At 39.6% G+C, this 25997-nt stretch overlaps 1 protein-coding gene across 3 annotated transcripts in view; it reads right to left on the bottom strand.

The window, feature by feature from the left end:
- The window catches only part of MYPN (myopalladin), a 71781-nt gene extending 49596 nt beyond the window's left edge, over window positions 1–22185 (bottom strand). Inside the window, exons 1-2 of one of the 3 annotated variants that reach the window (XM_046943344.1) lie at window positions 22110–22185; window positions 8907–11475 (exon numbers count right to left, since the gene is read on the bottom strand). The gene's annotated coding sequence lies outside the window, so the exon portion shown is untranslated. Of the gene's footprint in view, window positions 1–7926; window positions 8005–8906; window positions 11476–22109 lie in introns of those variants that run through there. The other 2 variants (XM_421565.8, XM_040703176.2) reach the window with 2 other exon arrangements.
- Window positions 22186–25997: the final 3812 nt, after the last annotated feature.

Below are 25997 nucleotides of genomic sequence, written 5' to 3'. Positions count from 1 at the left end.
TAGTTTGTACTGCTATGGTATCTGTTCCAGGACAATGAGAAATAGCCCTGCTTCCTTATTTACAAAAAGGAAAGCTTCTATGTAAACTTCTTATATTCATCAGTGAATGATGATAAAGCTATCATATTCTGATGTGAATTTTGAGACCTAATTCCCTGTGGCTGATGCACAATTTGTCGTGATAAAGTTCTATTTCCTATGTAAATATTATACATTTCAGTTGTATTGATTTCATTGTTTTGGTAATATGAAACAATCAAACTCAGACAATAAAGGCACCCAACCATATTGATAAGCTTGTGCCTATAGGAAAAACTACAATTCAAATACCATATAAATGATATACTTCTAAATAACCCATCTAGTCCGCAGTGCAAATTCCAGCTGTAATGCAACACCTGCCTCACTCTTGCAACTGAGCCAGGGTCTGCAATACTGATCAAATGCTTGGTGTTAGATTATCTGGCACAGTGTTGAAGTGAAACTGTGGTGCATAAGAGAACACTGATTTGGGAAGCCCACATGAGCTAATGCTATAAGCTGTTTTATGACTGGATAGAGTATGTAATATAACCTCATTGGAGAACAAGGAGGTCTCCCTAAGGCATACAGTTCCAGTTCTATGGGCACCACTTTTGCTTGTTCAGCTTTTACTTCTTAAAAAGCTGTGCAACCTTACTGTAGCTGAATGTTTTTGAAGGGCTATATTGTCTCGTTTATGTGCTGATTGCACACTTTGTACTGTAAAGGTCAAAGCTAAATCTATGGTTTCAGCTCTGAAGTGTTTAAATACCTTCTAACATGAGGAGTTCACAGCTTGGGAGGCAAACCTTCCTTGCACATGGATGAACTGCAGACCTAGAGTTTAGCTGTAACAAGGGATCAAACTGGCTTTGGATCTGCTTCCCATGTGCCACCTTCTACTTAAAAACAGAGGGGAAGAAGCAGAGCAGTAGCCAGCTTTTTTCTCTGCACCATGCAGCTGTTTTAGCCTGAAAAAAAAAAGAGCAGCGTGTGCTTCTAGTGGGATGTCATAGGAAGTACAGTCTCTATGCTCCTCTGGAAGGATGCAGCTCCACACTCAGCTCTATGTGTGGCAATGGCTGAATGGTAACATCTAGCTGTAGGTATCTTTGTGTGCTTTTAGATGCTGCAGTTGAAGGTTGTATTTTACAAGGCTGGAGAGGTGTAATGCAATTGTAAACTTTAGCTTGCTAGTTTTCTTGGCTTCTCTGAAACATTTCAGAATGGCATATTGTAATTTGATCTCCAGAGTCTGTAAATGTCATCAGAGCTGATGAAGGGCTATGCAGTTCCTTAGAGAACAGTGGAAAGTCTACAGAGGAAATGCAAATGTGTGATCAAAACCTGCTGAAATCAAGTAAGGGACTTCTGCATTCATGTTATTGATTGAGTTTATAAAAATCATCTGACTGGCTACTCGGGGTTTCATTTTCCTCTGCTGTAAAGATATTGCTTGAAATAATTTCTCACATAGGGTTACGTCTATTTCAACAGAGGTTGTTAAGCACAGCACAGCTTTTCTGCACAGCTATAGTAAAGCAACTGTTCGCTCCATACGGTTGAGGCTTTGCTTTGGGTCTTGTTATGTCTCCTATTCATTTTTTGAGCAAAGCACTGAAACATGAAATAATTTCTGCTAATTTTCTTAGGCTGTTACTGCAATATGGGGAGACACTCTCAAAGAAGGTGTGTTTAGTTGGGAAAAATAGTTCTATATTTCAAGATTGAGAAAAAGTATAGTGAATAAGCAAGTATCTGTTTTCCCTCCCTTCGGCTATCAGATGTAAATTACTGCAAAATAATGGGAGTGCCTGTAGCTGAGGAAAATATAAAATGATAAAGGAAATGAAAGCGATCAAATCAAAACTTCTTAGAGTGATGGTTCATTTTGACTAGTTGTAATACAATTGGACAAAGCATCTTCTGTTCACACGACCAGGCTAGCAGTGCAGCCATACGTGGCAGAGCAAAAACCATTTGTCTGTCACAGTTTGGAGTGGGCATGTGTGAAGCAAATGAACAAATCACTGTTTCAACCTTGTCTCTGCCCATCCGAGGACAGCTGAGCAGGTATGGGTGGAAGAAAACAAACAGTTCCCCAGGAAATCAACTGGAACAGCTTCCTTATATCCATTGCAGCAGGGGTAGAAAAGAGGAGACTGCTCCTTCTGGTGCTGGTAGGCAAGATATTGATGAGAACAAATCTGATGCCAAATTCTTAGTGCTTAGAGAGCCTTGGTGGGTTTTTTTTTGTTTGTTTGTTTTTTAAGCTCACTCAGGGTCAGAATATAACAAACTCTTCTCTATTTTCAGCTTGTGTAGAAGACCATTTTAAATTCTATTTTTAGTAAGGGAGAAGGTGGGTACTAGTCAAATGCAGCACTTCGAAGCGCTGCTTTGCTACTGAAGTTTTAAGACATTTTGAATGATGTGATATTTCTAATGTTGCTTTGAGACTGAAAGACAGTCGAGATGTCCAGTTTCTTTCCTCCCCTCCTCCCCCCAAGTAGTTATTCTCTTCAAGCAGTATAGAAGGCTGATGGTGGAAAGAAGCACTGGGTAGGCTGAGGCCATTCAGATTTCACAGCTGATGGAGACTGGCTTTGTTTGAAATGAACCAAGCATACAGCCTGACAAGGTCTGGGGGCCAGATAGTAATAAGGCCAAATTCAATATATTTTCTAAAATACCTATGTAGACTGTCTTTCCAGTGAGCAAAAATATATAATCAAAAGGAAAATTACACTATTACAGATTTAATTAATACTTTTTAATAATAATTCAGCCTTTATATTGCCAAAATATGTATTGAAACTCCAAAATTAAGACCTGGGCTTGAATCCAGTCTTTCTCTTTGCTGGACTGTTTGTATTGTTTAGATTTTGGTGTGGAACTGTCCTCGATATGCCTTGAGCCTTCCCTTTAATTTTTCCTAATTGGAACTTTGAGACAAAAGTGTCTTTGTGGCTACATAAAAATGATCCCATACTCCCCCAGCAGTGGCACAGATTGCTGGGAGCGAGTCAGTGCATGGCACGTCTGCAATGTCATGGGGCAAGCAACAAGTACACCATAACTGCAGGTATTTATCTTGAGCTGTAAAGAATAGTCAGTAGGGAGGACAGACATTAGTACAAATAGAGTAATCAGTAATCTGTAGTGTCAATAAAAGCACTAAGAATTTTGCAAACTGGAAAAATGCCTCTACTTATGAACTGGTATCAAAGGGAGGAATTGCAATGGTAGATACGAACAATAGCAATAAACTGGTGCTGCTTAGGATTGAAAACGGGATGATTGACTCCAGCAGTCAGCACTTCTTCAGTCTTGACTAGTTCATTGCCTATAGCAGCAAACAAATACACTGGGGGCAGCTTTTTTTGCTTTTCTGGGACACTAACAGCAGTGACACTTGAGCACCGGTTATCTTGCATGGCCTCAGAGAATGTCATGAAGAAAACTGACTGCATAAACTGGCTGCATCTACTTCTGCAGTTCACTAAATCAGATTCCGTGAGAAAAACTAACTGCATAAGCTTTCAGATTTTCTATGAGCCTACATTTACAGCAATGTTCTTTTATTTGCCAAGTGGTCTTTAAGATAAAATACACACACAGGTAGAATTAGATTCCAAAGACTGTTTAGGCAATAGTTTAGCTTGAAAATCATTATATGGAAGGCAGGAAAATCACCCCAGGGAGTTTGTGCAGTGGGATGCTGTGCCCTTTCTGAGTCATCACTAAAAGAATTGAAGCTTTTTCCTAAGAAAATAGTGGTAGTGAAATCTCAGCAAAACTGAAGGGAATCACAGGTGTATCTGAGTGCGGGTCCTATATTCTGTTTGGGTAGGAATGGTGTTGAATGCTTAATGCCCTAAAGATGTCCTTTTCAAACACTCCTTCACTTATCATAGGATTATAGAACCACAGAATGGGCTAGAAGAACCCATAGAACCCCTGCCATGGGCTGGCGGGCTGCCCAGGGCCCCATCCGTGGCATTGGGCACCTCCAGGGATGGGGCACCCACAGCTCTGGGCAGCAGTGCCAGCGCCTCACCGCCCTCTGAGTGAAGAATTTCCTCCTAACATCTAACCTAAATCTCCCTTCTTTTAGCTTAAAGGCATTCCCCTGTCTTCTGTCACTATCTGCCTATGTATAAAGCCTGTTTCCTTCATGCTTGTAAGCTTCCTTTAAGAATTGGAAGGCTACGATGTCTGAACCATAATAAAAAAAATAGGTTATCCGCAAATAGCAGATTTAATGCAATAATAATAATAATAAAAATTAAACATTTTCTCTGGCCTTTCGTTGTGGTTAAAAATTAATACTTTTAGAGTATTTTGCTTCTCTCTGGCTTTTCAAGTTACTGTCACTTTGTCACTGCTTTTTTTATGAAACCCCACGATCAGAACACATGCCAAAATGTTCTTCCTCTGCATAGCGGCCCTTCTGTGGGCTTCACGCATCAAGATTCTATATGTCCAGCACTGCCATTCGGAAGCTATAAAGTTTAGCAGATCTTATAGGCTATATTCTTTTTCAGTTATTTTAATTGCAAATAAATTACATTTACGCATCCACTGTTGAACGCTAACAGTTCTATGGGTGTTTTGACTGTAGGAGTGCACAGCGCAAAGCGAGCTAAGCGATGACACAAGCGGTCTGTCTCCCGCATGTTTAAAGATCACAATCACATTCTTATGCACTTCCAGGAATTCTCACTTGGCTGTTGCCATTGTCACCGTTTCCGGTTGCTGTCTGTTGATGTGCGATAGCTGCTGGAGGACAGATAGGGGCTCTAGAACATAAAAGGTTAGGCTGGAATGGAGGACTAAGGTTAGCAGTTGTGTGTGTTTCGGGGTGTGAGAGTAAGGTACTTCTAGTCACTGCATTTAGAAAGCTGTGTACAAGAAGGTATTTACTTTTCTGTTTTAGACACATGAGTAGTTTTGGATTCCGTTCCTTGTAATGAATCAAGTAAGTCAAGTGTTGTAGTTAAATAATGGAAAATGAGGAGAGATCCTTCATGCCCAAGGATGTAACAGCTTCTGATGGAAATAAAAACACCTGAAAACAAGCATGCTGCATGCTAACCCTAATTGCCCACCCCAGCCTCACAGCCCCTCTGTTTGTAAATGCCAATCAGTTAATAGTTTTAACCATTTCTCAGGTCATGCGCAAAATTCTTTACAAATTCAAATCTTAAACACTGAGAAGTGTTACCTATATATAGCTAAAGGGAGGGAAAAAAAGTAGCAACAGTCTCCATTCTCTAGAATTTAGGGGAAATTTTATTGTTTTTAATATTTAATGGCTCAGGAGCTGAAGAATATAGAATTGAATTATTATCTAAATGCGCTTACACGTAATCTATATTAAACAATATTATGCTGAAGTAATAAATAATTAAAGTATAGTCATATATAATGCAGTGTGATTTTTTTTTTTTTTTTAATGAACATAATGTAAGTAATATCAAACCAAATCCATTTGTAGCTTGGAATATTTAAGACTCTAGATTACTTTAGCAGAGAATCTACCTGGCTATTTTTTGTAGTGATATTGGTCTCCTTTAACACAGGTCTTTTTGTCTTGTTTGGAGAAGTTCAATATTTCATTCATGGACATTTGAATGCAATTCAAAATGTTCAAATGTTGGAGCCTTACAAGCACCTATTTTGCTTTAGGAAACTTCTGATAAGACTTATAAGCACCTGTTTTGCAAGCAAATAGTGCTAGAAATGTGAGAGGTGAAATGTGTTCTTCATTACCATTGTATTTTCTCCATAATTTCTCTTCCTTTTCCTACTGAGAGCATAATTGCACAGCCCACAAAAGAAAAAAACAATGGAATGTATCAACTTAGAAATGAGCTGGGATGAATCCCACATGCAATTAATTCTGCAGAAGATGCTCCAATAGGCCTATGTGCACTTGGACTCATGCCCTTGAATACTTTTTCACCTGGCCCATGGCCTCAGCGCTGCAGTAGTGGGCACTCTAAACAGTCTAAAATAACCATCTCTTCTTCATGTAAAAAGCATATCCAAAGACTTTTAACTTTGTCAACATTTCCTTCATACTATCATAATGAGAAGACCATTGTTTTTTTGAACTCTGATCACAAAGATGTCTTTATATGTTCACAGAATCATCGTATAGTAGTTCTCATGAGAACACAGACCCGTTCTTAAGCCATGCCTCAAATTCTCTTTCCTCCTTAGTGAATCTGCCTGAACTACAAGGTTAAACAATATCTTTATTAAACTCCATGCAAAGTCAAGTTGAAACTGAAAGAAACATCATCTGATTTTTAAATTAGAAGGTTAAAAAGAAAAAGAGATGAGGGTAGTCTCTGAGGACTGCCTGGGATCCTCCTCTCCCACTGACCTGTGAAGGCAGGGCCACGGCTGTTAGGACAAGCTCTGACTGTGGTACTTCAAATGCTGGTAATACAGTACAAGTTTTTATTAAGTATGCAACCCAGATTCCTTTGGAGATTGCTCATGTGAGAAACAGTCTGTACAAAAGGCCCAAAAAGATAGAGCAGGAGTCCACGGTTTGGTGCTGAATGTGCATACAAAAGTCCACAATGGAAAATACAACAAACAGGCGACAGTATTCTTCTATCTGGGTCTGGACACAGTCACACTGCACTGCAAGCCTTTCATGGCTAAAACTGCAAATCCACTTTCACGGACAGTGACCCCAGTGATTTAAACTAGGTCATTTCTATTATTCCTGCTATCAGTATGTGTAAGCGGTGCAAAAATCCAGAAATGCATGCGGCTGAGAACTACTGCAAAGTTTTATTTTGGCTCTGTTAGTTAATAAGTTATTTGAGTACTGCATAGCCTCACTCTGGTCTGACAAATTACAGCACTCTATCAGGTACTTGTAATGAGAGTTTGCACGACTTAAATGCTGAGCAGATTTCTCCTCTACCCATGCGTGTAAACAGCACTGATGTCAAAGGAATTGTGCACATGTATCTGAAGACAAGACAAATGATTGCTTGTGTAGCCAGCCTGAATAAGCACAAACTGGATAAAGAAAAGCCCTGAAAAGCAATGGTATGCAAACAAAATAGATGTGCCTCTGCACATCTATTTGTCTGGTAATTTCAGATCTATCGGCTGTTTTGTTTTTAGAATGGCATTCAGTTTTCATATAAATATTGGCTCCCAGTGAAAAAGGGAACTGAAGCCTTAAATGGGGCGCAAAAGAAATCCGGTTGTAGTTTTTCTAACAAGGCCCAGTTGTGCCTTTCTTTTTTTTTCAAACTGTCATTGTATTTTTTATCGGCTGTTCTGTCTTTTTATGTTTTTTCACCAATCAGAACATTGTAACATAAAAACTTTCACTTTTCAATCGTAATTATAAACTGTTAGGCTTTAAACGAGACTTAAGTGGAATAAGTTGCCCATACTCATTGAATATTATTGTTTATGAAAACGAGTACAGCAAAGTATACTTTTTTTTTGGCCAGTTAATTTGATGGCAATTTAGGCTGTACTGTCCAACTGCTCTTACAGCTCTGTGTACATTTTTAACAAGTAACCCTAATCTGATATTTGTTTACAAGCACAACGAGATATCTAATTCTTAGTAGCTGCTGCTAAGAAGCATTTCTTCAGTAGCACAGCAAGACATATTGTAAAATCTCCAGTGAAGGCATAGGAGCAGCAAAACAGCACAGAACGCATTTCTTTCTCCATGATAGTCTGTTGAATATAAAACCTATCTCTTCAATTGACTATAAATATAGACAAATATTATACTGCTATCATACTGCTCAGCTATGGGAACTAATATGCTTTCTACTGTTATTTAGTTTTGTAGCCTTTCCTGGAAGAAAAAAAAAAAAAAAGAAAAGAAAATTAAGAAGGAAACATCCTGACCTTAGAAACCTTCAGGAGGTGTAGGAGTGGGAGAAGAGCAGTGTTGAAGTTTGTGAAATGGTTCCATTAACACTGGCTGATTTTGTTTCCGCTCTCAGACCCTACAGCGTCTTCACAAATGGAAGCCTCATGACCAAAACAAAACTTGATAAAGTAATCAGTGTCTTTAACATGATTTGTATAATGTTCTGTTGACGTTAACTGGAGCTATTCTGTTGTCTTCTCCATTGTTGGCATATTATTTTGTAAAACTTAAGACGGGCTTCTGATTACTGCTTAATGTTGCAATATATTGAGCCAAACATTTGCTACTGACAGTCAAATACTCTCTCTGAGTGAGAGAAAGAGTTCAGGAGAGATAGTCAGAGCTCAAGGGGGAGAGATATGCCCTTCTAGCAGGACTGTTTCTGCAGCTGTTGTGTACATTAATCCAGAGAGCAGATCTCCCAGCACTAAATATAGCCAGCGGGGTCATTTTACACGACAAAATAAATAAATAAATAGAGAAATAAATAAATAAATAGAAAGTATTTAACTATGGGGGTCATGGTAAATTAGGATTCGTTTTGTTTAAGAAGGAAACCCACGTTGTGGCATCTCAGTTTGAGGCTGAACAGCAGATTGTAAATATTTCAGAAAGTGGAGGGGAAAAAAGGCTGAAAAAAGAATACTGTCCCGGCAATGAACTTTTCAGGTCAGTATTATCTTCCGTTGACTGTGGAGGAGTCAGACTGGCTCCAAGGGATTTTGAGAACCCCACCAATGCTATTCAAGCCCTTTATAATGCTGCAGAATATTGTTTCTCTTCCACTGTAATACACACGTCTCAGCGTAATTTAAGTCCGTCAGTTTAAAAATGATTTGTTCCCTGTATATGTCTTATCAGCAATAATTAGCATTTAAAGATACATGCTCATCAAGCCCCTCTGCACCTGTGCTGCAAAATCAAAATGTAGACCAATCTAAAGTTGAAGCGTTACCTTTTTTAATTCCTCCAGGTGTTGCTGCCCAGTGCTGGCAGTTAGTAGCGATGACAATTATCCACCAGCGTGAGATTAAAGACAAGGAAGCGAGGGAATTCTTCCAGTCCTCAGGAACACAAACAGCTAGGAGTCCATACAGTGAAAGAAGTTAACCTTCGTTGTTACGAGGATGGCTGTAAGAAGCTGGACAACCTGTCACCACCGGAGCAATAGCATTTGTCAGTTCGCAGGTCCCAAGTTATTTTGAGCAGCGTAAACCATGTGCCTGCAGAGCATTCCACCTCATTGGACAGGAGAATATCGAGCACAGGGAATCCACTGCTCCGACAGCACCTATGGGCACTGAGTGCCTTCTCCTCACCCGTGAAACAGATCCTACAGATGCTTATGTAGGTTTTGCAGATGCGTCCAAGAGGCACTTTTGTGGCATCTTCTGGTTTATACTTCAGCCTTTTAGGATAATTTATTACTGCTGTTGTATTTACAATTAGATCAGAACTTGAAGAATACAGTCACTGGGAAGCACATTAGTGAATAACAGTATAAAAGTTCTGCACCTCCGAATGCAAACTCAGCAAATGTGATTTAATAGTAGAATATTTCTGACTTCTTCAAGTGTTTAATTTAATAAACAAGTAGAACAACTATGCAGAATTCCTTGAGGATGGCCTATCACTACAAATCCTAAAAATACTGTTTCTAAACTTGTTATTGAGTGCACAGGAATAAATTCCTGAGGGAAAAGTAATTAAAGGAGACAAATGAAACTTGGCTTTAAATGAAACTGAGATGTGGAAGAATTTCAGAATGCTTTAAGCAGTACAAAGAATACAGCTTACCAAACTGAGCTGCCAGTTAAAACCATGAGTGACTAAAACGTGCCACATCACGTGGAAAATGCAGGGTAGTTTTTCTTTCTTACTCATCATCTTAGACAGCAGCAGCAGCAATAACGGCATCTAATAACGGCAGTAACTGACTGTCCGTCTGACCTTCTCTCGTTCTCCCAAGTGAGTGTTACCAAGTGAGCTCTTTTGCCAGAAAAGAGGTTCTCCCGTGGTTCTTCAGAGATGTTTCATGAGGTGTAGCAATATGAAAAATCGGAGGTAAAGGCAGTTCTCTTCTGAAAATTTTCCTTGGTGCGCTGCAAGTGGTTACCTGTTGTTTCTCTCTTTTTGTATATACCATGGTTAGAAGAGCTTGTGAGCGTCGTCTTGTGATGTGGTTTCTTCAGGGATACAGAAGAATTGCATAGTTGGAATCAGACCTTCTTTTGGGGACAGGATAGGCATTTTATGGGTTCCGTGATGTCTAGTGTAACTTTATACCCGAATCAGAGATCTAATGTATTCTTTTATAACGTCCGTAACAGTAGATGTGATCCATAGAGTGCTGACAGGAACTGCATGTGGATACAGTACTGCGTACTACTGTGGCTTGAACATTAAAGTATCTGTACATGAAAGCTACAAAGTCTGAAGCCCAAAAATAAAGTTTGGCATACCTGATAAAATAGCTGTAAATCCATACAGACCTGGGCTGAAACAGAATTAGTACAAAATGTGCAGGGAGTCTTGTGGAGCTGTGAGCTGGTGTTTGTGTATGATACACAAAATTAAGCAATTCAAAGTAGCTATTCAATTTAGTCCCCTCAAAAACCACACAAAATATTCCACTTTGAGAGAATTTTATGTAAGGTGCTAGGATTTCAAAAGCAATTAACAGTCTGTACAACAAATTAACTAAGGGTTATGCAGAAAGTACAGCGTTGAGAAACCTTAAAATTGAGATACTAACATCTTAGCAGCAGGCAGTACAAGGGTAAAACTTCCAGGAAGCAGAAGAAATCAGGGCATATGCTAAATGTGTAGGTCACTACAGAGCCATCATCTTCAGAGAGTAACATAAGAAAACTTCAGTTTGCAAATAACAGCATAGAGTCCATGAAAATACTGCTGTACCTTATAGACTGCTTTTAGAGGGCAGTCAGCTGTGGCCTTTGACTACCGAGTACTAAAAGTCGTACTGTGGCACTTGAAGATATCATGACCTCCAGCTTTATGTCGGTTTGTCTTTGCTGGCTGGCAGAAGGGAACATCTGTCTCTCTCCCATTAGGCTTAGTGTTCTAGAATAAAATACGTGAGCACCACTTCTCACCAGATCTTGTCTGTCAAAGCCCAAAGTACCTTTGTAAGCACAAGGAGTGAGTCTTACAGTGGAACTTGATATGTATCTGGCTGGCTGTTATTCCACAGTAGGATTATCAGACAGTAATTGTAAATCTTCAGCATTTATTATTATTGGAAAATACTTGATCTTCTAGATATTATGATGGAGTTACTATAATCCTATTAATAGCATGTGCTGAACCATTCATTGAGAAAAGGGATGGGTTACACATTATTCAGCTGAAGGCAATTGGTAGATATTCATGTGAACTGCCCAAAATTATGTAAAGAGCTTACGCTGTCTTTCGGTGGCCACTTGAAAACATTCCTTAATACCACACATACTGTCTGGTCTGACAGTAAGCCTGCAGATACAGCTGTGACTGGGAAGTAACCCCTGAAACACGGTATAAGAGAATTTTAGAGCTTTGGAAAGTAAAAAAGAGAAGCATCTGAAGAAGTCATTGTCCTTTCCAACAGTAATCATTTTTTGAAACAGCCCAGAGGTGCAGCAGGGCTCAGCTTGCTGTTGCTGTGTAACAGAAGCACACAAGCACTTCTTTGGGCTGTAAGGTTGCAATAATTCCAAGGTCACCATTAACCCCACAGATAAGACAGTATCATCTACCTAGCATATAGTATATATGTGCCAAATTAGTTTGTAGTAAGAAATTATCTGGCTTCAAGCTACCTCAATTTCACAGTTACACATACACAAAGCTTTATTTTGGCTTTAGGGGTTAGTGCTGGAAGTAGTGCTGACAGCTGCAGGTTGGCAGTAAGCTTTGGGACATACATTACTGGACATCCCTGATTAGTTTGATACTTCTCACAGAAGCTAGCGATGAAAAACTGCTGGACAAACTTCAAAGTCACAAAGAGACCTCAAAACCACAAGTCACAGAGCGTGCTACAATTACACTTCCTTCTGGAGCTGATCAATCACTATGAGCAACCTCTGCCTACAACTCCCCTGCATACCCAGAACTGTGCCGGTCCTCACAGCCTGTCCAATGCTTAAGTTAAACACCTATCATCATTAAAGGCCTGGATGCACACCGTTGTCTTTGCTTACAAGAGTAGTTTGTGACTGCCTCACATAGCCGTGTCTCTGGTAATGACAGCTCATTCTAATATCTTCTCACCTTTGCTCTGTTATTATTTCATAAGAACGTATCAGTGCTCAGTATATTTACTCTGGGGCATTAGAAAGTGTGATCAGTGTCTACAGGAGAAATAATTGTTATCTATTACAGCTCACCAATCAAAACAGCTTAATTCTTAAACCAATAAGGATCAAAAGGAACTTGCAGTATGGTTAAAGATAGAGGTATGTCACAGGTTGTGATTTTGTACTCACAGTGTTGGCCGATGGGCAAGTGCGGATTGTTGTTGCCATGTCTGCCTCTGCAAGGGACAGGCAAGAGTGCTGAGGCAGATCCAGAGATAGTTGATACAGCCTACACATTCACACTGGCAAAAAACTGACAACAATAGAAGAAAACAGTGGCTTGGTGCTGCTTCTGCATTGTGAAGAGCAAGTAGACTCTGTACTTTGAGCAACAGTGGGCAATTTCTTTGCTCTAAAAGGACACTTGAGAATGAGACTACAGATTATTGTGAAGGTCTGCATTTTCTGTATAACTGGGAATTGTACAGATGAATCCTCCAGTTTTGTGTGGAAACTGATACACAAATGGTAGAAATGACAAATCAGTGTTTGCATTGTCAGCAAACTCACGGCCCACAGCCTCTCTGATGCTGACAGAGGTTCGCATCTATCAAATTGTTATCAACAAAAGGTGGTATCATATATGTCATAAAAACTTCTTACCATGTTGTCACAAGTCCACAGAAGTATGCATTTTAACACTCTGATTCTTGCCATTAAGCTGATAAAGGTGGTATAAAACACAACATGCTGTTGATTTAGAGGAAAATAACACTTAATGCCTGTAGATACAATTTAGGTTTCAAATGCACTTTATTAAAACAGTCTATAAAAGAAAAGATATCCAAAAGGAACTACGATATTATACTTTTGTTTTCTATTTTCATACGTAACAAAATGTTTTGAGAGAAGACCAAAAAAACCCACATTTAACCCACAAGTTTTATTGTGTATTTTTCTGATTGAAGCGTGGTTAACACTCAGTATTTGAAACAGCAGCAGACTGTGCAGACAATTGCCCACGAACGTCTGACATTCAGTTATACAGAGCGGGAAGACAGTGCTTATACAGCTAGCTAACAAATTAAATGCTTTACCTATTTCTGTTTTTATTCCTATAAAGCCTATATCAGATCTACCTAAGCTTTTATAAGTGCCTTCATCTCTAGCATGTGAGCTAATGGCAGTTTGATAATATTTTTAACAATTCCTTTAAACTAAACTACTTTTCCCAACCAGACACTAATGAAACAGCATTGAATTAATTTCAAGAATCCTGTTTTCACAGAGGTTTACAAATGCATCTTTTTTTGGTACAAAAATAACCAAGGGAATGTTGTGGGTATGTTTTAGAAGTTAAAAAAACAAACAGCATTGAGTATTTGTGCATATAATGTGCTACTATACCATTTGGCATATACAGTAATGGATAATAAGATGCCTTGTTAAGCACAGGAAGGATGAGGAATTGAAATATGAAAGGGCAGTATCTTTTCTTGTTCTATGTGATTTGTATGTTTTTGTGTTTGCCTGGCAATACATTATTACTGTTGTGAATTGGTATAGCTTTGTATAAAAATCAACCACAGCTACTGAAAGGGTACCTAAAGGAAGAAAACTCATTAGTGATTTGCAAACCTTGTGTCAGACAATATCAGTTGGATATTTCCTATTCATATCATTATGCAGTGCATATCTTAGCATAAGTCTGCTAGGTATTGTGTGATTCCAACTCAGATTCTAATTTTAGAAGTGGAGACATATTGGAATGATGAAGGAAATGATAGTTCATTTGTGCAGAAGGCTCAAATAGTAATGGTGAAACATTCCCTCATCCCTCTCCCTTCAGAATGAGTCCGTAAATAAAAAATATTTTCCTTTGATACAGTAGAAATGGTACAGCTGAAAGATGTTAAAGTATTTCCAGAAAATAATAGAGATAATCCCCAGAACAATAAAGAAAATAATAGAGATAATCTCCAGCAAGAAATAATTTACATTATGGGTGATGATTGTAAAAGGGGTTTTGTAACATACCTTTTCCATTAAAATAAAAATACTTGTACACAATTTTGAAAGTGTCTCTTTAACTTGGATTCTCTGCCTCAAAAACAAAAGGACACCAAGGCTATAGTTCGAATTATTTTTTCTTTCTTGTGCTCTATTGTCTTTTGTACAATACTATCTTTTATAACATTAGACTTTAAAATAACTTACACAAAAAAAGTTGAGATAAACTGTTCACATTTTACTGTCTCCTGTGTAGTTAATATTTTATTGAGCTCTCCCACGTTCTTCCTTTTGTAAGGGAATTTCTATTTTTAAGTCAGGATATCTCAACAACGTTCTACAAGCACTTGTGTTCATTTGAAAGCATTCAAATTGTTTGTGATTCAAATATAAGGTGCACAAGCTTCATCTAGAAGTGCTCTTGTAGCTGAGTAGGCTCTCCTTGAAGTTACCATGATCTGGTAGAGGTTTTGGCTCACATCAACCTTCATTCTGGACCAGGGTCATTGCTAGTGGACAAAATGATCTGTAGAGCACACAGCAAATACTGATACATAGAGGCTGACAGTTGCCCAAGGAACCAAAAGTTTGATGGAACCTGTTATGTGAGACTGCTTTCAAAAGTCAGAGGAAAACTAAAAAAACAAAGAAAAAAATAGAAAAAAATGGAAATAATACTGATGAGGATTCTTATCTGCAAAATCCAGTGACTTATGGGCGAGTATGCCTAGTAATCAATAGAAAACCAGATCAGAAGTTAGTGGACTAAAATTTAAAACCCAGAAACTGGATTTAATTGCTGAAAAAACTATCAAGGGGGTATGCTGTTCAATTCATGACTTTCTTTGGGCAAGCAAAACATGAGGAAGTGCGCTTTGACAAAGATGCCAAAAAAAACCCAGCTTGACTGAAAGGTGTGAGATTTACAACCAGTGTGATACTCCCAGCATCTTCAGAGACTACAGGATTTATTCTGACACTATAAGGTTTCACTGTCCTGATTGTAAGGCATGTCTAGTCCAAAACAAACCAGAGAAGGGTATCTGACAATAGCTGTCTGCTGTCTTCAGCTAACTTGGGGCAATAATGTGCTTTGTAAGATTTGCATTCCTACTGTGACTCTCTCCTAGCTCAAGTCTGGTGCAGGTACAGGTTTGCCAGATCTTGTGTGGCTGACACAACACTGGTCTGGACTTGTCTTCTTCAGATTATATGTAAGAGAAGGCACTAAGCCAAACACTGTTTTCACTTTTCCTGTTCTTTTCTGAGTTTTGTCTCCCATTTTTGCAGCTCATCTAAACTGATCTTCAGATATAACACGTTTAGACACTAGCAGCTACAGATCTATCCATTTCCATTAGCTTCTTTACCTTCATCTAGAACATAAACATCCAAAAATCCAAATAAAGTTGTTTATAGCCATGTTAAATACCAACTGAACAGATTGTCACTAGAACTGATAAAAATAGTGGAGATATTTTGTTATCTGAGTCTGAAGGAAAAGGAAAGGAAAATATGGGATGGTTAACTAAAGTGAAGGATGTATTCTAAACTTCATATTTTGAGTATTTGAGCTTTTTCTCCTTTTGTATTGTGAATAATTTTAAATAATTTCTATTACAGCTATTTCTATGGTTGAAATTAAGCAGACATGACATCTACAGTGTCTGCCTTTGTTAACTGTGTAATGTTGTCTGGTGACAGGGTCACACACATGAATGCCTTTTGACTTTGGGTTAAGATTAGCACAACAATGCATTATGGACTGTATTTTTAAAATCGGATTAAAAGTCAGTCTACTGAGGTGTATTTGTAACCACATTTCCAATAATGTGTTTGTCAAACAACAATTTACACTGCAGTCTTTATTCTTATCACTTAAAATGGCATAGCACAGAATTTCATCCAGGCCTCTTACAAATAAATTCCAAAATCCTTAAAGAACTGAGAGGCTTCACTAAGAGTCTAACTATAAATGCTTCTAACAAAAAAAAAGCCAAGTGAGTATTACTATTATTTATAGAAACCTATTAATGTGAGTTGCATGGTAATCAGAAAAAAAACACTCAGGTTTTTGCCTTCTGTCTGCACCTGTAATATAAATACAATTCATATAAAATACAAGTATCTTTCATGTCTTTTTTTTCTACCTAGGTAGAGTGGCTTTCCAATGTATTTCTTTGTTTTATGTTAGAGGCCCTGAGGCCTGCAGCAAATTATCTACAAAAGGGACAGATCGGAAGCAGAAGCAGCTCAGCCTAATGGTAGTGCAGATCAAAGCCTTCAGAATTTTAGAGGGACTCAAACCAGCATTAATGTCTGGTGAACTCTAGAGGCTTTGGCACCTGTCACGGACAACAGACCTGCAGGGAAGATCAGCTCTATGCAAACGCTTAATAGGATGAAACATTCAGTAACTTGGTATCCTAGCTAAAGGCTGATTGCTAGAAGAGGGTAAGGAGAGGGCACTACTTCTTAAAAATAATTTCTAGAGATGCCTTGCTTCCCAAGCACACTCAGATGAGAGTTTCAGTGGTGTATCAGCAACGTTTATGGCAGTTTATGGCAGCTAGGTAGGCCAGAGTTGATCATTTTGGAGGACAGCACCATGATTGACCAGTGATGTGGCTAGAGGAACTAACAGGAGCAGAGAGCTTGATAGGCATAAGTCAGATAGCAGGAAAACTTTTTTTTGTGGCAGTCTGCTAAAATATTACTGAAAGAAACAAACTCAATGGAAAGACTTTGTATAGTGTATTAGAATGGCGTGACAGAATGAACTGCCGAACTGTCCTGTCTAAAGTCCTACAGCTGGGGGGAGATACCATATCCACACTTCACATGGAAGCTACAACCTAGACACATGGTGGCATCAGAAAAGCATGGCAGTAGTGGTGCGTGGGGTTAGGGGCATGGTATTGCCTTACTGTAGCTAGTGGGATGAATGCTATTACTTGATCCCTTGTGTATAGCATTTACAAGCAGTGACACTGCCCTGCTGTCTGATTGTATAGACAAGGGAAAGAAACAACTTCTGTAGAAGATCTAAGTTCTAATTTTTCCTCCTCCTTATTAAAGCAGTGTCATTTTTTAATGAAAACATTATCTAGGTTAGAATTCTCAAGCTCTGAATCTCATTGGGTGACTGCTAGCAGAAATAGTTAATATTTTACCAGCACTTTGGTGTGTCACCTTATTATACTCAAGATCAATTTACCTGCCCCTCCCAGTTATTCTGGCACTCTTGCCCTTATGCTGCCTCATCTGTCTGGAACTCCTTTCCCCAGGCCACTGAGTCATCTTCCCACTTTAAATGTTGCTTTCTTCACTGTAATTTTAAACTCACTGCCATTATAATATAATTTGTGAACATTTGTATGAAGATGCATTGCAAAAATTACATCTACAGATGCTAGTGAAACTTCAACATTTTTTTTCTTAGGATTCAGTATTACAGACAGAATTAATTTTAGAAACTGTTGATTTTTTTTTGGCAAATCACAAATGAACTTTCAGAATGGGTAGATATGAGAACTCAAGTCATTTGATAGGACCAGCATACTGAACACAAGGAGTATCTGAATCACTGCCTAGCTAAAGAACGAGTGATACTCAGGTAATGTAAGCTCACTTACCAAAGTAAGTCTTCATAAGACATTGTCTTAAGAGCAGTACAAAGCATGAGAGAAAGAGCAAGAGAGGGAAAATACCTTTCCTATTTCTCGTGGTAGTCTCTACAACTGTCTAGTCTCCAAACAGTCAAAATATCAATTTTAGAGTCAAAAGACATATCACAGGATTGAAAATACATGTTAGTCTAATAAACCATGTGTATTACAAGCCAAGTTTTGGCCAACTGGTACCAATGTGATATGTCGTAATGCCATGTGCTATCACATACGTTATTAAAAGGAATTTTCTTTCTGTCTATTATGAATTTGAATATGCTTTCTTAAAAAAATGTCTTAATTCCTTTTGTTTTAGAAAAGGAAGAATATTGGAAAACTCCAAACTGACACTGAGAGAGAAAATGCAAATATTATGGTGAGTGTTTTTCATTTAATCTAATCAGTAAAAGCTCTTTAAGGCACAAAACAAACAAACAAACAAACAAACAAAAACCCTTTTATGGTATGCTTAATTAATGGTGTGGGACTGTGGAAATTTGATGTTTGAACAAATTTTAGACACCGTGCTCTTAAAGTATGTGCTTAATGTTAAATCAGGAAAACACAGATTTTGTGGAGAAATATTTACTAGTTTGCAAATTCAGAGACAGGATATGAAGACAAAGCCTATGTTGTCATAAAGTAGTTTAAAACATATACTTTCAATTTTCTTACATATCTGTTGAAAAGCTAAAGGATTACCTGAGTTGTTGTGTATTCTCATTTGTGGGGTTGATGTAACTAGATATTTGACAAGATTTTGACATTTAGATGACCAGAGGCAGTCATATAAATCTTGAATCTTCACTGTTTTCTGAAAATCAAATTACACGCTTTGAAAACTTACTTCAGACATACTTATAACCCACGCATATCTTATATGAAAACTATTCCTCCTGGATACATAGGACTTTTCTTCTTGTGTATGGAGCTGTTGAATAGGATTTAAGGTGTTTGAAAAGAGAAGTTTAAGTGACGCCTGGAGCAGGAAGGAGGGACTGCTGGTATCGTACTGTCATGGACAGAATTTGTGAGAAATACATTCAAGTTTTCTGACCGCTCCGCACAGAAGGAATATAAACATTTATATTCCTCAGAATTGAAATTTCAGTTTAAAATATGTAAATGTAAAATTTTGTCAAATGATATTTCTTTTAGCTTGTGGTTTTGTTAGAAAACATTGGGGAAATTAATGTAAAAACAGTATCAGTTTTATTGTTACCGGGGCAAAAAGTGAGTTCTGTATCCAGCTAAAATCAGCTGTTGTAGTGGTGGTACACAGGAACAAATATAAAAGTGAAAACTGCAGAATTTCATCTGTTCCTATTAAATATTAAGCCTCAGACATCAGTTTGCCCTGAAAATGAGCAGATACTGCAATCTTGAACAATAGATCTTTGCTGTTATAACTCACTGGAAATTATGACTAGTTGTTGTGGTCATAAATAAAATGCTTCTAGGTTCATGTCTATTATAATTCTGCAGGGAAGCCAGTGGGGATTATTAGAGTTATAAACGAACTATTTTAATGCTTATGGTTATTAAAAACTCAGAAGATAACCCAAGCAGATTTATAATGGTGAGGAGCTATTTAGGGGCTGAAGCTTGAACAAGAGGCCAGGAAAAATATAAAGATCATATGTCATTTGCTTCTTAGGAAATGTGATTTCTTTATACCATTTATTACAAAGCAACCACTCATCTACCAGGCAAAATAAGCATTAAGTTAATTAAGGAAAAAAGAAAAAAAAATATATTGTTATATTGAGAGGAATTTAATTTGTAAATCTATGCTGTTTGTTGAAGAGTGTTTACCTGGCTGAAATTGCTGCAAGCTTATCAACATGCAGTATTCCTTGTGCTGAACTGCTTGTATTTGCAAAAGTTTTGTCACATTGGTCACAATATTTTGCACATGTTTGCAAGGTAAAAGCTTTACAAGTCTAGAAGCTAAAAGCTTTACAAATTTACAAGATAAAAAATGTTGTGGAAGTGTTTTGTGATGAAATTGGAGTTTCATGCTGGCAATCTGTATGGTTTTGGATGTCTCCACTGGGTCATGGGGCGTACAGAAGCTGCTGTGTCTCAGCTTGATGGTGTAGAAATGCTGTGCCTTTTCCTAAGGGAGTCTCAGGAACGGTCTCTCCTGAATCTCCAGGGTTCCAAGCCCTAGGACTACTCTCAGATTGATATCTATGTGTGTTTAAGGGTCATTTTGGTGGTCTAGAGCCCTGCCTAGAAGATGGAAATAGCTGTGTATCATTCTTTTACGGAAATAAGTAAATATGTCTGTGTAAAGCGGGGACTATCCAGCACCCCTCAACTAATCATTTCTCTTTGGGATCAATGCTCATAATTAGTGGTGCCCTAGTGGCTTGCTGACATTAATGACAAGAAAGCCTTCGTCAATCAGACAAGGGTGATGAGTCACTGATACCACCCTCCTTATCCAAGAAAAAAATGCCAGCTAAATGCAATGGAGGTTTGGCACAGGTGGCTGCTCTACTATTTCTGCTTGAAAGTGATATATAGTTGCTTTGGCCTCCTCTTACAAGCTTGGAGTTTTAAAATGAAGCCATTTTTCCTGTGCTGACAGACCAAATAAACAAAGAAACAGCCTTCTAAAAAATTATCCCATGTTTTTCTGGAGATAAGTCTCTAAGTTGCTCATTAAAACATCAACAGCAAAACTGTCAGCATCTTGCACAACTCCAGTGTTGTTAAATTGAAACAAAACATTGTCAGGGGCAATTTTCCTTTTCTAAATGGTAGCTTATTAATTATTGGGATGCAAAATCTCCAGAAATGTGAGCAGTCATTAAATTTTTCTGCATGCAAATTGTGCACTGGGAAGCAGTAATAATTCCATTTTTTCACATAGTTATGAGGATTTGATTGCTGATGTTGTACAGCTTGCTGTGCTTCTCTCTCCAAAATCATATCAACATTTTGGAATTCCAATGCTAATATCGAGACTTATATTGTAGGAAATTCAGAGGTATGTTCTTCCAAGCACTGCAGTCTCTGACAGCTCACATATAATTTCTCTGGAGGCCCTTAATAACCTGTGCAAGAAAAATCTAATTTTTCACCTATCCAGGAGTCTTCATCCACGGTGAATATTTAATCCATTTTTGAACAGAGATCTCCTATACTGAAGTTGATACCAATGGCACAGTCCATGCTGTACCAAATATCGTTTGCTAGCTGCACCAAAATAGATCTTAAAGTATCATGTCCCTCTGGGTTTCAGTTAATACCTGTGAAATCATTAGTCTCATCTGGAATTAAATTATGAAAGCTGCAAACAGTGCTATCGAACCATCTTTACCAAACAGAAATATCTCTGTCACAAAGCAGTCCCATATTTGTGAGAGAGAACTACCAGCAGAAGTAGTCCTGGTCGCATTTTATGCCTCAGAGTCAATTATTTCATTCCCATCTATTCTTCCACAGTGTCCTACCATAGGAATAGAGAAAAAAAGCAGGTCCTGACACTCACGTAGACATGGAGCCACACAGACTGTTGCACAGAACTGCTGGCTGAGTCCTCTGCTTCCTAAGGAATCACACTTTCTTTCTTCTGTCCCAGCAATCAGCCCTAACATCCATTAGTTATTTTGCCTATTGTGCCATCTGGTATTCAAATGTTTCCTTACAGTTTCTTTTTTCCCCTCATCTGCAAATTTCACGGTGTTCCAGAACCTTTTCCTTTACTCTTATACCCAAACACATCCATGCCCATCTTCCCACTGCCTTATAGTTTATTTCTCTCAAATCTTGTTCTTTGCAAAGCCCAAGAAATGGGGTGGAAAGAGAGCTGAATGTCTGGAAACTATCAGTCTGGCTCAGCAGAGAGGAGGGACATTATCATGATATTTCTGGATCCCATAACAGTACTATTTTTTTCTTCTATTCTCAGTTCAATTCCATGAACAACAAGCTTAATTCTATGAATTACATGCCAGTACCCCCTCCCCCCCAAAAGAAAAAGAAAATCACTGTTGTTTTCACCAGTAGTTTTCCTCTCTACTGTTTCCCAAGCCCACTGAAAGAATAGATCCCCCCACCATTTGCACAATCACCTTTCTTCTTTCACAGTATGGCCACCCTGTGCTTAGGATAAGAAATTACACTAAACAGTCCAAGATGGAAATTTGCAAAGAAGCCAAGAGTGCTCACCATGAACTGGTGGGACCTGTCTGTGCGTGAGCCTCAGTTCTGGTCCTCTCCTGTGCCTCTTTGTTCTCCTCAGTGCAGCCTGCTACCTTTCTGCTTGCTCTTTACGAAATAGTAAGACAGCTAATTTTAGGGTGCTTCATCATCCTGCCATGCAAAGACACAGTGTCATATCAGAATCAGCTACATGTGGCACCACTTGGAGCTGCTATTTTGTAAGCTGAGGTTCACTGTGTCCTCAAATTGGTCTCTGCAGGGCTGAACTGGCTCAAATATTATCTTGTGCTTTTGGAGGAGTTCACCTGAAAAATCAAAGTTCAGTATTTCAGCCTGACCAAAAGCCCAGTTTAATGACGTGGGAATTGGCGTGTCAGCATCCAACTTAAACAAACAAACAAAAAAACAAACAAAAGACAGCATGGAAATTTCCTGCTGTTTATTCAGCACCTGGCTTGATGTTCTATTGTTGTTATATACTAGAAAATTTAACGTAATAGTGCGAAACATCACAGCAATAGGAGGAGAATGTGTCAAATGCAGGAGGGGCTGCACTCCTAACCCTCTCTGTGTGGGATGCTTGAAAATATCCAGCATCTCCAGCCCCAGCCTGCAGATGACCAGGCACTTCTGTGGCTTTTGCCACCCTGCCAAGGAAACTGGGTAGTTGCTCCGAGCCCCAGCTGTTCTTTGTGTGGGCTTGGGGATATTGGATCCACTCAGAAGTTTGTGAGCACAAGAACTGCATACCTCATGCAAAGGTCAGGTTCCCTTCGTTGTGGTCTTCCTGTCCAGCATCCATGGTTGTCCTTCACTGCTTTTCCATTTTCTGTACATCTGTCATCCTATGGGCAGCATTCTTTTGGTTATTTTAGTTATATTTTGTGGCCTGGAGGCATGAAGGGTAATGTAGCCTTTTGTTCTTATCTACTTGGAGGTATGACTCCTCTGCTTCTCATTAACAGCTCCCTTAATTACATGCCTCAGGTTAGACAAAGAGCTTGCAATCTTTTAGATTTAGCATCTATGTAGTGACTTAACATTTACAAACGTGTCAGAAAATTCATTTTTTTTCCACTATTTTGCCATCAGTTACCAAATAATTGGTCTTACTGATAAGCACATTTACATATGAGCTAGCATGAATCACTACATTGTGCAGGGTGGGCAGGCAGAGAACCACCATGTGCTCAGCTGTAAAGCAGCGGAGCATAGGCACATTCATTAATTCACTAACATCCAATATGGACATTGTGAAAAATGTAGGGATAAAACAGAAAAACTGAAATGGCATGAAAAGGTTTGTCACTGCCTTTTGCTTTCTAAAGCCTTTCTTTTGTCTTAATCAAGAACACGCTGCTAAACAAAGGCTTGTCACAAAGGTTAGCAATTTCTCACTGCAAAAAGCTGACACCTCTAATTTCGTGTTATCAGCTGTTCTGGACACACATTTCTATTTTCTGTTGTCTGTGACATATCAGAGTATTAAAAAAAAAGGGGAGGGGAGGTTGAAATGAGGAATTAATGTTTAAAAAGTATGTACTGTCTGCTGCTGGGAGAGAATGGAGGCAGAAGGAAGAGAATTCATCCCTGTATTCCCTATTCAGAGAGTTTTACCCCATAACACAGTAGCATCAGAAACACGTGTGCTAACTGAACAACAATTTTCAGTATTGGAACACAACGTATGCTCTACCGAATGCATACTGACATGAATACCGAATGCATACTGAATGCACTAACAATAAAGTGAGTTAGCATTCTGCATGATTCTTTTTCATTTTTGTGTTGTCTAAATAGGCATTTAACTGGAATACAAATTAAAAAACCAACCGTGCTGACAGCAATCACCAGGCAGTACCCAAGCATTACTATTTTAATAATGGCAAACAGCTTCTTACTTTTTATGACCATCAATAAGACTGCAGCTGTCATAGCTAGCCCTCTATGTTGAAGCATTTATGAGAAGTAAATCACTTTCCTGAAGTCAACTGTTTTTTATGTTTCTTGTATTCACTGGATTTTGCATCACTGCAAAATACTGTTTTTTACAAGTACTGGAAAGGATATTGAGAACACTGAGATGCAAGCACGGTCACCCATGGGAGCATGCGGTCCTCTTTGTTGCTGCTGTGGAACCACAGTGTGGCCATTTGATGGATGCTGAACTGGTTGTACTGGGTGCAGGGGGTCCAAACAGTGATGTGGCACTCCCTTTCCCCCACTGCTTCTGCATCTTTAGTCCCACAAAGGAGGGAGCTTTCTCAGAGCACTAAGATAGGGAGGATGAGGGTCATCTGACACAGAAGGTCTCAAGCTAGGCAGTAAATGGAGTCAAAATACATTTGTACTTTATTTCAAGGCACACTTTACTTATTTTGCAGCAATATAAAACTAAAGTAGTTCTTTTAAATAAAATGGCTCTATCTATTATGCAAGGCAGGTGAGATTTATTGGATAACATTCTACATTGTTTCATGCTTTATATGTTTCTAATTTGTTAGGCCAGTTAAATAAAAATACTTTTCTATGTAAAAATGGCACAGGGAACATTACTATTATCTTCAAGCACGTGGACATATCCCCACATGCTGGTCAGAGGGCACATTGCACAATGACTGCTAACATTTAACATCTACTCCGCAGTGCAATTACTCAGTTACTGTCCTGCTGGTCTCCTACATGAAAGGAAGCATAGAAGGTAATGAATAAAATGTCATTCGCTACTTGCTATGCACAGCAGCTGCTGCTAACTTTCCATTTCTGCATGCAGAACGGGTAGAGGCAAATCACTCGCATCTCTCCTTCAAGCAGCACACCTGTGTATTTGCCACACCGCAAAGTGTCGCATCACTTAGCTGCGTAGCTGACATTCCTATCTTGTTTCCTCTGCATAAGAACAGAACATCTCTGCTTTGGATCTTCGGTGACACAATTAGAACCACAAGCCCTCAGCAGTCCCGTGGAGCCTTGCCTGTTCAGATATACAAAAGGATACGCAATGGCTGGGCTAAGATATCCCATTTGCTTACATTCTGAGGAACACTTTGAGTTAGGGAGCGAAGCAACACCAAACCTGACGCCTCCCTGACCCATCCCTCGGGAAACCCCTCGCTGCCTGAGGTAACTTCGCGGCCTGCGCGCACCCGCAGGGCTGAGCCCGGCACGGGCTGCAGGGACACGGCTCTGCTTCTGCTCCTCACCGCACTGCACGAACCGCAGCGAGCCGTCCTCCCAGCAGAAGCAATTTCTCGTGGAGAAATAGGCTAAGCAAGCCGCCTCCTGTGCCAGTTGGTATTTTGTTGCCTCACTGGAGATACGTGTTCGGTGCAAACAAGTGTTTTAATGCGACGCCGAGAGGAGCTCGGAAACTGATCGCGCAACTCAAGAGAGCTCCGTTCGTTTCTATTTGTGAGACGCAGCTTCCGTAACAGAGCGAAGGGCCCTGAGGCACGTTTCGGATGTTAGGAACCGAGCAGGCTGAACCCAACGCACGCCGCTCCTCGCCGGGACCCCCGCCGAGAGCACCGCCCGCGCCCGGCACTCTACAGAGCCAACGGGAGCGTGCCGAGCAGCGCGCCCCTACGCCGCCCCAGCCTCACTCCATCGCTCATCCATCTCCTGCCCTCGGGAAGCGGACAGGACCTCGCCACCAACTTCTCGCTCAGACTCCTCACAGCCGCACGCGCCCCTCCCTTCCCGACGGCGGTGGCGGCGGCAGCCGAACCCCGGGCGGCACCGCATCAGCGCCGGGCGCGGCCGTTAAACGGCCCTCCGCGCGGCGGCCCGGTGACGTCACGCAGCGCCACCGCCCCTGAGCGCGCGGCCGGGGAGGAGGGGGGCGGTAGAGCGGACGCGCCGCGGCCCCGCCCGCGGATCTCGCGCCTGCGCAGC

The sequence above is a fragment of the Gallus gallus genome, chromosome 6 (assembly GCF_016699485.2).
Source record: "Gallus gallus isolate bGalGal1 chromosome 6, bGalGal1.mat.broiler.GRCg7b, whole genome shotgun sequence".
NCBI classification, from domain to species: Eukaryota; Metazoa; Chordata; class Aves; order Galliformes; family Phasianidae; genus Gallus; species Gallus gallus.
This window is presented reverse-complemented; position numbering and strand designations above follow the sequence as displayed.